This window comes from Diabrotica virgifera, chromosome 5 (assembly GCF_917563875.1).
Source record: "Diabrotica virgifera virgifera chromosome 5, PGI_DIABVI_V3a".
Lineage (NCBI taxonomy): Eukaryota > Metazoa > Arthropoda > Insecta > Coleoptera > Chrysomelidae > Diabrotica > Diabrotica virgifera.
This window is the reverse complement of record NC_065447.1, coordinates 184,947,581-184,961,860: the sequence shown is the minus strand read 5'-3', so window position 1 is coordinate 184,961,860 and position 14,280 is coordinate 184,947,581. Positions and strand designations below refer to the sequence as shown.

Sequence of the window (14,280 nt, the reverse complement as noted above, 5' to 3'; positions counted from 1 at the left end):
AGAGGCATATTCCAGAACAGTTATGAATAGTTTTGGCGAGAGTGTGTCACCTTGTCTTACGCCACGTTCTATGCTTATTTGTTAGGTTTTATCACAGCTTTTAACAGCTGTGTATAAGTCATCATAAAACTGTTTTATTTCTTCCTCGATATGATCTGATGTTGTTACATATTAAGGATGTTATCTATATTTTGAGCTTAAGAATGAAAAACGTAGTTTATGACTAAAAAAGAGATTACCATGTTTAAAAATATTTTCTTTTATGACGTTCCACTTTGAGATGCCTATGAACTCCAATGCAACATGAGAGCCAGACCTCTAAGAAATTGATGCTTTGACCTGAATTTGTAAACTTACTGTAAACAACTATAGAAGCTTCGTTTCTCCAAAGTTTTCTATGGCGAGCGGTATGCACTTATGAACTTTATGTATAAATTAATCGACTAGGAAATTAACAAAGGGTGACATAAAAATGAGAAACTCTTGAATAAAATTGATGCTTCTCAAGAGTGAAAAAGAAAATTCATTCAACTTACCAGTATATTTATTAAGCTCCAAAGTTTATTACATTGCTAAATTATTATACATATACCTAATCCAGTGCTCAAAATTACCTCTGTTGTTAATTTGATGGTATCCTCAACAATGGTAGAATGCGTCTCTTATATTTCTTGATGTTTCTCTAGAAATTAGTATGGATTCATTGCTAATTCTTGGCCTTAGCTTTGCAACACTTGTTGGTTTAGCTTTATAAATTCTACTTTTCAAGTATCTTCATTAAAAATAATTATAAGGATTCAAATCGGGTGAACAAAGAGGTCATTCAATACTACCTAATTTATCAATCCATAGTCCGGGAAATGTCTAAGTAACGCCGATCATTTACACCAAAATGAGCTGGAGCTATGTATATTTGAATCTATATCTCATTAAAATTGGCCTCAAACAGTTTTAACATCAAACAAAGCATGAAAAAAGCTCAAAAATCTTAACTTTTTGGCGACAGTGTTTAGTTAAGAATATAATATGGTATTTCTTGTTACGCACAAAATATGGTAATCTGGTATTTCGTGTTAAGCACAAAATCATTATTGGCCACTTTTCATTTATAATATTTTTCTTTCCTTTTATCGAGTCCAGTTTTGGTGAACTATACCTCAATTATTTTTTAACCTAATAAACATTTGAAAAAATCAAAATACAGCATATTTTTCCTTTAAAATTCTCTTTAGAGGGAATAATTTACGGACATGTCCATATTAGTCCATATTAGGATAAACTAAACCAGTTCAGTGCAGTTCTTGTCAATCCGTATAACATAACATAATATACAGGGTGTAACAAAAATGCAGGTCATAAATTAAATCATATATTCTGGGACCAAAAACAGTTCAATTGAACCTAACTTACCTTAGTACAAATGTACACATAAAAAAAGTTACAGCCTTTGAAGTTATAAAATGAAAATCGATTTTTTTCAATATATCGAAAACTATTAGAGATTTTTTATCGAGAATGGACATGTGGAATTCTTAAGGCAGGAATATCTTAAAAAACGTTATAGTGAAATTTGTGCACCCCATGAAAATTTTTATGGTGGTTTTGTTCCCTTAAGCCCCCCCCCCCCAAACGGTTGTGTACGTTCCAATTAAATCATCATTGTACTACCATTAGTTAAACACATTATTTTTAAAAAAATGTTGCTTTTTAGTACTTTTTCGATAAGCCAGTGTTTATCGAGATATTTTGAATATTTGCCGAATCCACCACATATTTGTATATGGTAAAATACGATTAGTAGTATGGTATAGTTAGACCCAAACCCAGACATCCAAAGTGAAAGTTATCCTCCAACACCAAATTGTTCTATATGGTCCACATAATGTTCAGAAAAAAGTCACACCATTTTGAGCGTCGGGTTTGGGGGGAGAGGGGGGAGAAATATGTAATTTCGTAGTTTTTTAAGTTTTTCGTCAATATTTCTAAAACTATGCGGTTTAGCATGAAGAACCCTCTATACAAAATTGTTCTACATTAAATTTTAAATAAAAAAGGCCCGATGCATAACCCTTCTAAAATGAACGGTTCCAAAGTTACGGATGTAATATAGTATAATTGGTCCAAAAAAAGGCCTAACCCAGACATCCAAAGTAAAAGTTTTCCTTCAACACCAAATTGTTCTGTATGGTCCACATATTATTCAGTAAAAAGTTACACCATTTTGAGCGTCCCGTTTGGGGGGAAGATGGAGGAAAAATCGGTAAATTAGTTGTTTTTTTGCGTTTTTCGTCAATATTTCTAAAACTATGCTTTGGCGTAAAGAATGTTCTATAGAAGAATGTTCTACATAAAATTTAAAACAAAAAAGGTTTATACATAATTGTCATAAAATCAACGGTTCCAGAGTTACAGAGGGTGAAAAGTGGAGGTTTTCGATATTTTTTATATTTATCGATTTCTCCCCCTCTCCCCTCCAAACCCGGCGCTCAAAATGGTGTGACTTTTTTCTGAACATTATGGGGACCATATAGAACAAGTTGGTGTTGGAGGATAACTTTCACTTTGGATGTCTGGGTTTTTGGTATAGTTATACCATACATTGCCCAAAAAATATAAAAAGTATCAAAAACCTCGAATTTTCACCCTCCGTAACTCTGGAACCATTGATTTTATAACAATTATGTATACAACATTTTTTGTTTTAAATTTCATGTAGGACATTTTTTTATATAACATTGTTTACGCTAAAGCATAGTTTTAGAAATATTGACGAAAAACGTAAAAAAACTACTAATTTACCGACTTCTCCCCCGTCTGCCCTCCAAACCGGACGCTCAAAATGGTGTAACTTTTTACTGAACAATATGTGGACCATGCAGAACAATTTGGTGTTGGAGGAAAACTTTTACTTTGGATGTTTGGGTTAGGCCTTTTTTTGGACCAGTTATAATATACTACCTCCGTAACTTTGGAACCATTCATTTTAGAAAGATTATGAATAGTACCTTTTTTATTTCAAATTGAATGTAGAACAATTTTGTATAGAGGGTTGTTCATGCTAAACCTCATAGTTTTAGAAATATTGACGAAAAACGTAAAAAACTACGAATTTACTGACTTCTCCCCCCTCTCCACCCCAAACCCGACGCTCAAAATGGTGTGACTTTTTTCTGGACATTGTGTGGACCATATAGAACAATTTGGTGTTGAAGGATAACTTTCACTTTGGATGTCTGGGTTATGCCATCTTTTGGATCAACTATACTATACTATAGGGCTTTTCATCGACTGTCATTTGTTTCGAGCTTCTGTCATGTGTCACATAATATTAATATATCTACGCCATACGTCTTTGGTTTGTATCATTCCAGATACCAATAACGTATGACGTAGATATATTAATATTATGTGACACATGACAGAAGCTCGAAACAAATGACTGTGAATGAAAAGCCCTATTCGCGGTGTGCAAGTACTTGGAAGGGAAACGAGAAACGACCGTGCGCGAGTCGCGGAGAAATATTGCAACTATCTTAAATAATTTATATTGTCACTTGAAATTGTCAAATTGACGTATATTTCATACCTTCTGTCATTGAAGCAGAAAAATTATATATTACTCCACAATATTGATATGATATGCAAATATTATATAAAGGTAAATTTAATTAATTGTATTTTGCTTGCAGTACTGCATTTTAATAACTAATTTTATTTACTACATACAATTGTTTACGTTTTGATAACATAACCTAAATCTTATTTTTTCTTCTTATTATTTTTTTGGGCTATGGCCTTGACAATTATCCAGTAACCAGGACTAATATAATTGGACAATATAATTAAAAGTGCGAATAAAGTTGCAGAGCGTAGAAATAGGGGTCGCTTTGCCGAACTTTCACGGTCCCAATAGATAGAGAGACCTGTTAATATGTACCTATCTGAAAATTTATTTATAATTTACATTTTTAGGTACATTTTAAAACGTATTAAAAGAGAAGCCACATCTCGATAAAAGGTCGCTTATCTAAAAAATACTAAAAGTCAAAAAAGTTTTAAAAATAATGTGTTTAACTAATGGTACTACAATAATAGTTTAATGGTAACGCACACAAACATTTGGGGGGTTTAACGGAACAAAACCCCCATACAATTTGTATGTAAACATATTAAAAAGAAGCCGCATCTCGATAAAAACTGGCTTAACGAAAAAATACTAAGAGGCAAAAAAGTTTTAAAAACATTCTGTTTAACTAATTGTATCACAATAATAATTTAATTGGAACGTACACAAAAGTTTGGGGGGGTTTAAGGGAACAAAACCTAATAAAATTTTTATGGGGTTTACAAATTTCACTGGTATTTTTTTATAAGACGCTCCTGCCATAAGAATGCCACGTATGTTCAGTTTCAGTAAAAAATCTTTAATAGTTTTCGATATATTGAAAAACATCGTTTTTCATTTTGTAACTTCAAAGGGCTGTAACTTTTTTTAGGTGCACATTTGGACTAAGGTAAGTTGGGTTTAATCGAACTATTTTTAGTCCCAAAATATGTATTTTATTTTATTACCTGTATTTTTGTTACCACTGTATAATTAACGCAACTCCTATTTGGTTGGTCTTGTAGATAAATACCTATATAAATCGGCATTTACATACACAATTTGAAAATAATCCTCCCCTTCGTATGTTATTTACACAAACATATCTTTCAAAATCCTATTATTTCTGCAAAAAATACAGGACTAGTTAACAATGCACCATTGAAATTGATGTAAACTTAGGAGTGTTTGTATAGGTAGACAAACATACGTACATATATATCGGCAGACAGGGTTGTAATGGAATATAAAGCAATGATAAGACCTGTCACAACATATGCAGCGGAAACAGCAGGAGCATAAATGGAACAACACACTTGATAAGAGCACCAGAAATGAAAACTCTTAGAACAATGCTCGATAAAACAATAAGGGATGAAATTAGAACTTGCGATAAGAGATGTGTGTATTCGACTTCAAATTGAAATGGAACACAATTGACCAGTTTTGTAAGTTTTTAACAATTGTAAAAACGAATCAATTCAATAGGATTTTCTAGCTGTTATTCATTAAAATATTTCTATTGCTAGATTTGTTGATTTCGACAACTTGATTATTGATATCGGTTCAAATTTGTTAATAAGAGCTCCGATATATAGAATGTTTATTGGATTTGAGTGGCACTTGAAGAAAATTAATTTCATAACGTATTATGTAGCTCCAAAATGTTTTGTGAAGGAAATATATTTAATAAATACGGCAGGAATGCAATGCTGATGCATTATTTCGTTTTTAAGTGGATTGCAAATATGTAAATATCTGGTAAATTTTTATAAGTTTGGAGATTAAAAATGTATATTTAGTTTGAGTTTTAAATATCGTTAATTCATCTTTTTGTAACAGAGAAAGTTTGGACATCTTGGCTATTAGTGCATCCTATGTAACGCACAGCTGAATCTTATGTTTGTGCGTCACAGTGTTGCCATGCCATTTCTTTAATAATTTCAAACAATGTTAAATGTACCTACAAGAACAATAGATTAAGAACGTTTACTTCTCCGTCATTATACTAGGTAGAATGACAAATGAGGTGTCAAATGAAAGCTTATAATCCAAGGATAGTACTAAAGGTGAAAAATTAGACCTAGATTGTCTGTCCCTCAAAAAATAAGCGTTACATTGTGGATTTCTAATGTCGACATTAAAAGTTGCATTATTTTTTTTCTATAAAACGTTTTGATCTAAAACTTACCAGAAAACTTCTCTGTACTCTCTACTTTCAAATAAACGTAATTAAGAAGCTAAATTTTAAACTTCGTCACACAACTTTTGCGATTAAACTTTGCAATGCACAAATCCGCACCTTTTTCTTTGAAAAATTCATAACCTTTATCGTGGATAAGAATAAAAACTTGAAGCAAGTACCTTTGTCTTCAGAAATGTTAGAGCTATATACTGTAAAAATTTCAGAAAAAAATATTAAAATGGAACAGAGTTGCGGTGAGGTAAACGCAAAAAACGTGATTTCATTTTTTTTATATATAGGTTAAAATTGCGATTTTGACAATTTTCCCCCACATAAAATTCAAAATAAACCTCATTTTCGTTTTCAGCACCCTCGAAAATATAAAGTATGAATAAAATTAGCCATTCACCCCTCCGTGGTCAGTATCTAAAAAACTAAGCGCTTTTTTGAAGGTGTCCCGCTCGTGTATAATATCACAAAAAATTGTAACGTGATAGTATGAAAAAATAGAGGATACGGCAACGGTGTTACAAGTGATGGTCGGATTCAATGCCAAAATCTACACAGACATATTATGGTGCACTAATATCCAAGATGTCCGAAAGTTTGATGAAACAGTGTCTCATGTGCTATTATTCATCACATCTAATTACCGTGTAATAATAATAAGGAATCAGATGGCGTGTGTAATCAACACCTCGAGTGAAGATAACAATCTTCTTCTTCTTCTTCTTCTTCTTTCTTTCTTCTTCTTCTTTTTCTTCTTCTTCTTCTTCTTCGTCTTCTTTTCTTCTTCTTCTTCTTCTTGATGTGCCTATCCGTGACGAATGTTATAAAAATTATAAAAATGCCACAGGGAAATAGCTTCAGAACAACGTAGAGTTGACCTTCTGTTATCTTTTTCTTGCTAATAATAATAAGCTTTGTCTTCTTTACGCTTATATTGAGTCCATATTGTGGACCGTAATACATGATTTTGTTCATAAGTATTTGTAGCTCTTCTAGATTGGTCGCAAATAATATGGTATCATCTGCATATTATCTGATATTAAGCACCAGAAATGAAAACTCTTAGAACAATGCTCGATAAAACAATAAGGGATGAAATTAGAACTTGCGATAAAAGATGTGTGTATACGACTTCGAAATGAAATGGAACACAATTGACCAGTTTTGTAAGTTTTTAACAATTGCAAAATTTTAAACTACGAATCAATTTAATAGAATTTCCCAGCGGTTTTTCATTAAGATATTATTATTGTTTAGATTTATATGCTTCGACAACTTTTATTATTGATATCGGTTCAAATTTGTTTATAAGAGCTTCGATATACTATACGATGTTTATTGGATTTTATTGGCACTTGATGAAAATTATTATCAATGTAGCACCGAAAAATATATTGCTTTAAACGTGAATTAAATATATTAAAATAATTTTTTTCGTTTCTAAGTGCATGGCAAATAGATATAATATGGTATATTTTTATGAATTTGAATATTAAGTGTAAATATCCCATGAAATTAATGGGTATACATCAAAATCCCGACAGCCAAAATCCCGACGGTCAAAATACCGACACGCCAGAATCCCGACAAGCCAAAATCCCGACAGGCCAAAATCCCGACACGCCAGAATCCCGACGGGTTTGATAAGTTCCTTTTTAACATATAATTACATTTATTTTTGGTTTTTTGTTTATGGCTATCTGGTTTTTATTTTTTGTTACTACACAAAAGTATTTACCATTTAATATAAACTAATTTTCTAATGGGTATATGAATTAAATCATTATTTTTGCCATTATATATAGTCCAATAATATATGTATAATCAAATCCTGAATTCAAGTTTACTTTCATATAATAGATATTATCATGTCACTTACAACCTTCCATTTCAGTAAGTATAGCTTTTATATTATAAAATGAAGTGTTTAAAATTTTTTTCTTTTAAAATACTTAATAATTAATACCCGTACTTATTAGTAAGTAATTAATTTTTTAATTTCAATACTCTATAATATGATTATTGCATTTGAAAAGGACACAATAAATATTTAAAATGTAGTGGCCGGGATTTTTGCTTATGCGAGAATTGTTGCATGTCGGGATTTTGGTGTGTCGGGATTCTGGCGTGTCGGTGTTTTGGCCGTCGGGATTTTGGCTGTCGGGATTTTGGCTGTCGGGATTTTGGCTATCGGGATTTTGGGCGCCCCGGAAAGTTTGATGAACTTTCTGAAGAAATCAGGGGTAGTGTGTAATCAACACCTCGAGTGTAGCTAACTAATCTTCTTCTTGTTCTTAATTTGCCTATCCGTGACGAATGTTGGCGATCATCATGGAATCTTTATCTTATCTGCAGCAGCGCGAAAAAGTTGTATACATGTTGTTTCTGCGTTCTGAGATTCTTTAACCAGGATGTTCTTCTTGATGGACTTCGCTTTCCAAATATTTTTCCTTGCAGGATAGCATATCTAGATTCATTTCGTATGATGTGTCTGACGTATTGTAATTTTCTAGATTTGATAGTGGTTAGTACCTCTCGGTTCTCCTTCATCTTTCTGAGGACCTTATCATTTGTGACTTGGTCTGTCCACGGGATTTTAAGTATTCTCCGATATAGCCACATGTCAAATGCTTCTAATTTTATGCACATATCTGTGTTCAAGGTCCATAATTCAACACCATAAAAAATGACAGAGAGGGCGCAGCATCGTAGCATTCTTACTTTGATTCCGTGAGTGAGGTTGTTACTCTTGAACAAAGCCCTCATCCTGTTGAAGATAAATCTTATCTCTTGGTTGTTGGTCACTTATAGTGCACCACTCTTTCTATAGCATTTTAGTTGACGTAGAGTTGATCTTCTGTTATCTTTTTCTTGCTAATGATCATAAGCTTTGTCTGCTTTAAGTTTATATTGAGTACATATTGTTGACTGTCACACGTGATTTTGATCATAAGGACTTACAGCTCTTCTAGGTTGGCTGCAAATACTATGGTGTCATCTGCATATCTAATGCTGTTAAGCACCAGAAATGAAAACTCTTAAAACAGCGATAAAACAATAAGGGGTGAGATTACAACTTACGATCAGAGATGTGTGTATTCGACTTCAAATTGAAATGGAACACAATTGACCAGTTTTGTAATTTTTTAAACAATAATTGTAAAATTTAAAACCACAAATCAATTCAATAGGATTTTCATTATCTCTATTATTTTCCGGTTATTCATTAAAATATTATTTTATTATTATTCATTTATTTATTTCGAACATTTTGATTGTTAATATCAGTTCAAATTTGTTTATAAGATGTCCGATATATACGATGTTTATTGAATTCAATTGGCAATTGATGAAAATTAATATCATACATTTTTCTGCCTTCTTCTTCGTTCTTGAATGTAGGCTTTAAAGCCTGTTTCTTCTTCAATATTAGCCTCCTAAACTGTTTAAATTATCACACCACCTTTTTATTGGTCTGCCAAAACTTCTTAGTCCATTTGGTGACTTATGTCGTACTATTCGTACTATCCTATCCTCTGCCATTCTACTAATATAATGTGTTCGTTCCACTCCTGTTTCCGTTTATACAGTGCATTCGTAAAATGTGAATTGTCGGTCTATTATGTCATGACTTCATTATTTTCAGAGTTAATGCTCTGACAGGTTGATTTTTATTTTTAAATTATGATTTTTTGACGTATATTCCATAATAGTGACGTTATTGATTTGGGCGTGATGACGTCATCGATGATTTTTTTAAATGGGAATAGGGGTCGTGTAGTAGCTCATTTGAAAGATGATTCAATTATCTATTCAGTAATATAAACATTAACATCATTATTTATACCGGGTTATATTATTACGGGGTTAAAAAAATAATTTTTGAATTAAATTATTTGCCGCAAAAAAAGAATTCATCTAATTTATTTAACTCAAAATACATTTTACTGCTGTCAGAAACGAAAAGCAATGTTTATTTATGAAATAAACATTTTTTTATTATATGTGGCATCAGTAAAATATATTTTGAGTTAAATAAATTACATACATTCTTCGTTTTGCGTCAATTATTTTAATTCAAAAATTATTTTTTGGCCACCCTGTATAAATAATGATGTTAATGTTAATGAGCCTTAACTCTAAAAATAATTAAGTCATGAGATAATAGACCGTTTCCACACTTTACGAATGCACTGTATAATACAGTAGCACCAAAAATATATTTTTTTAAAATTAAATTAAATATATTTAATAAATTACTGCAGGAATGCAATGCTAATGCAATTTTGTTCGTTTCTACGTGGATGGCAATTATTAGATATGTATATTTTTTTGAGTTTGAATATTAAAAATGTATATTGTTTAGATTGATTTATTTCGAAAACTTTGATTGTTGATATCGGTTCAAATTTGTTTATAATAGCTCCGATTATACCATGTTTATTGGATTTGACTGGCACTTGATGAAAATTAATTTCATACATGTAGCACCAAAAATAGGAATGCAATGCTAATGAAATTTTTTTCATTTTTAAGTGGATGGCAAATATATATAGAATATATATGATATAATATGATATATTTTTATGCGTTTGGACATTAAAAGTGTATATTTAGTAGATAAGTTTAAAATAACATATGAAATTAATTCAGCTCAGAATCCGTTAAGAGGCTACAGTAGCGATCAACAGGTAGCAAAAAACGCGTTCCAAGATTGCGGCTCTAATTTTGAATATTTTGTCGAGATATTTGGCACACATATTCGTAATATAATAAAGAATGGCGGTACAGAGCCCAATTTCAGAAATATGTTAGTACGTGTAAATTACTCTATAACTAAATAAAATATTAAAAAAAGGAGCCGGTACCGCCATAAGAAAAAAAAAACTTTCTTCAAATAAACTTTTTTATCCCATGCCTAGATTTTGTGTAATCTTGGAAGTACTAAAACTTTTTATTTCTAACAAGAAATCGAATAACTAAATAACTAATTAGGCAACATAGAGAAATTATCACTGTCATTTTGACAAACCTGCGTCAGATTTTCTCTAATCTGTTCTGTCATATTTATCGATATCTGTTCAGTGCAGTAGTGTGTTAATTTAAGAATTCGTTTTTGTTGTTTCATAGGAAAGTAGTGTTTATTGATAGTTAATTTATTATATATTTGTTGTTGTTGTATAAGTTGTTGGCCTCTTGGAAAGAATATATTGTTATTAATTGTGAGTTTTAGTTATATGTAGGTAGGTAAGTATATTTTACTTAAAAATATTTCGAATTCTAATGCGAATATATAAAGTTTTAGGAGGATTTTTTATTCTAAAAATATTATCAATAGTTTAACAAAATGGAAAAAGTAAAACAAACGAAAAATAAAGTGAAACCTTCCAAGAAAAAGTCTATTAAAAACCGTGCCAAAATTATGCGAAAATCGAAATTTGTTTCGCTTCACAACATAAAATGATTATTTATTATTGTTTTATTATTAGATATTTCATGCAAATACCTTTCTGAATACCTAACTTAACATAAAATTTTCACCCATTTTGGTTTATTTTTATAAATATCTATTTATTAATAATAAAATCGTTTTCTATTACTTCCATTTAGCGCGACTATAATATTGTCAAAATATTAATCTTAGATAATGTCAAAGATTACCACTGTTGCCAAAGGTTATGATACTATCTCCAGAAGTTTTATTTTGTTGCTACCTGTTGATCGCTACTGTTTCCTCTTAATTATTTCCATATCGCAATATGCGGGAACTGTAACTAATAACTATCTGATTTTTAAACATTCCAGAATTAATGATTTTTTGGTTTTGCAGATAGCTCCATCCATTTGCCGCATTGACAAAAGTACTGGTATAATTGGGTAAGTAAGAATTTTTTGTATATCAGGATTTTCGAAAACATAGATGGCAAGTAGACATCCAAAAAGATCGTTTTGAAGTCGCACTTCTTGAACTTTATTAATTATTACAATTTTTTCCACCACACCAGTTTGGGTTTCGAGAAAGTCATCTAACTATCGACCAAGTCTATAGAGGGGTCACTAGAAGAAAAGAAAGTTTGCTCCGCTCTCTTCCTCGATGTGGCACAAGCTTTTGATAAAATATGGCACGAAGCTAAGCTGAAGATTCCATGTTAAAAAGAAAAGAGAACCGCTTAACATCATGTATAAAAAAATGTATGGGCCACTCTGTCAATATATGACAAAAATCTTTTGTTTAAACAGATTCTAAAACCTATATGAACAATGAACATACAGTCATTCAGCTATGGGGTTGTACTAGTAAGAGTAATTTAGACATCATCCAGCGATTCCAAAACAAAGTGCTAAGCAGCATTGTTTACTCTCCTTGGTACTACAGTAAGCAGTCCCAAGTAGCACCGTACGGGTTTATTAAGTCTTTTAAGGATGCTTTAAAACTGTAGAATAAAACTAAAATTAAAACCATTTGCTTTTTAAGTAAACCTTAAGGTTGCAATAAAACCTCTTTCAGCATAAAAGGGCCCACTCTGACAGAGGTCAATAAAACCAAAAATTAAAACCTTCTTAAAACTTTGTTTTCTTAAGCAACTGGTTGTAAACCTGCTGTGAAGGTGCTTTTAAAACCATGTTAAAAGAAACTTTAAGTGCAGGCAGTTTTATAGCAAACTTAAAAAGGTTTCTTAAATGCAGACTTTTAAAGACAATTTACCATATTAAATGATTATTTAAACCCTATACTCCATTTGGGCTAACAAATTTGTACGTGTTATGAGAGGTAGATAGGTATTTGTAACTATAAAATAATAAAAAGTACTTAGTTATTTCGAACTGTCAAGGTAGAAAAACACCTGCACACCCAACTTTATTGATAATGTTAACAAAAATAGGTGTAAATAACTCAGGCACCCTAAAATTTCTGACTTTTGGTGATTAAAAAATAAAAATAATAAAAAAAATTAAATCCGAAAAACATTAATTTGAAATAAAAATAATTTTATCTACAATTTTAATGCTTTAATGTTAAAATAAATCGAATTTATGTCTTTAGGATGGTTATTTATAGTTTTTGTGTAAGCCTTATATTGTAATCTATCATGGCTTTCAGCATATCCGGAAAGCAATATGGCAAAAACCCAAATAAAACTATTTGGTCTATCGACAGAGAATTGTTAAGATCAAATGGTTTTATTTTATACCTTTCCAAGGGCATATATCCCACATAAAAGCAAGGTTGCCTTGGAATTAAAACCATTTAGTGTTAATGCTGCTGTCAATAATGCCACTCGGTTTTAATGTGAATCTAACCTAAAATCGAGGCGTCGTAGTGCTGGTGTGTTGTATTTTTCTTTTAAAATGACCTGTTCGTTTATATTTTAAGTACTTGCTACTGATATCTTCCATACTATGGGCCATTCCACGAACATACGCCTGTTTTGGATTACTTCGACAACGAATATTTTACTGTGCAACATAAGAAGTACGAAAGTAAATGGCGCTAATAATTATTCCAATAAACAACAATGTAATTTGCAATTTACTTTCGTTCTTCTTATTTTGCACAGTAAAATATTCGTTGTCGAAGTAATCCAAAACAGGCGTATGCTCGTGGAATAGGGTATAACTGTACTTTTACTTTTACAACACACTACACCACTGTTTCGCTCTAAAACAAATGGCCGACCATTTTGGACATGAAAGAAGAGGGGATGAGTTTAGTTTTATTGTTTCTAACAAGAAAAATAGTTAGTCTTTACTATAACCAAATTGATTCAGTTAAGAGGCTTTGGTTTTAATATAGCCTACTAATTGCTTTTAAGAAAGCAACTTTAAAGAAAACTAAAACTACAACTAAAAAATAGTTTTAAGGCATATATTTTAATACTTACTTACTTTCCGTGTCCGGAACACCAACAACTTCAAATTTTGTATTTCCAATGGTTGGCCACATAGACGGCCCTGTCGTTTGCTATAATTAAGTCTTCTTCTGTGCAGGTCTCTCTCATCTCTGTGCATGATAGTAGATGTCGGTTGGTCTGAACCGCGCCACAGTCGCAGGTATCGTCCTCCTGGTATCCCCATTTTTTCAGGTTTCTAGCACAACGTGAAACGCCGGTTCTTCGTCTGTTTAGCGCTTTCCAAGTCGGATACGGTAAATTGTGTCCAGCAGCCATTTCCTCCGAGGGAGGAAAATGTGTCGCGGTAGCTGACGCTTGTCATAGGTGTATTCGGCGCGTCTCTGGCGCTTCAACACCGGTGCACTAACAACACAGATGCAATCAGAATCAAAACGGTCTTTATCAAGGCCATTTTTGATGACGACCTCAATTAATATATTTTAATAATAGGTCAAGTAGATTGAGGTCAAGTAGTTTTAATAATCGGTTTTATTAGTGTATTAGGAGAATCTTTAAAACTGCAATAAAATCAAAAGGTAACAACCTAGAATCTAATAAAACCAAAGAGTCCGGAAGTTCTTCATAAAACT

At 31.7% G+C, this 14,280-nt stretch overlaps 1 protein-coding gene across 4 annotated transcripts in view; it reads left to right on the top strand.

Annotated features, from left to right (window-relative positions):
- LOC114327855 (LIM domain only protein 3) overlaps positions 1 to 14,280 on the top strand; it is a 616,892-nt gene that overhangs the window by 121,138 nt on the left and 481,474 nt on the right. For all 4 annotated transcript variants that reach the window (XM_028276570.2, XM_050651703.1, XM_028276569.2 and 1 more), the window contains exon 2: positions 11,629 to 11,675. The gene's annotated coding sequence lies outside the window, so the exon portion shown is untranslated. The remainder of the gene's footprint in view (positions 1 to 11,628; positions 11,676 to 14,280) is intronic.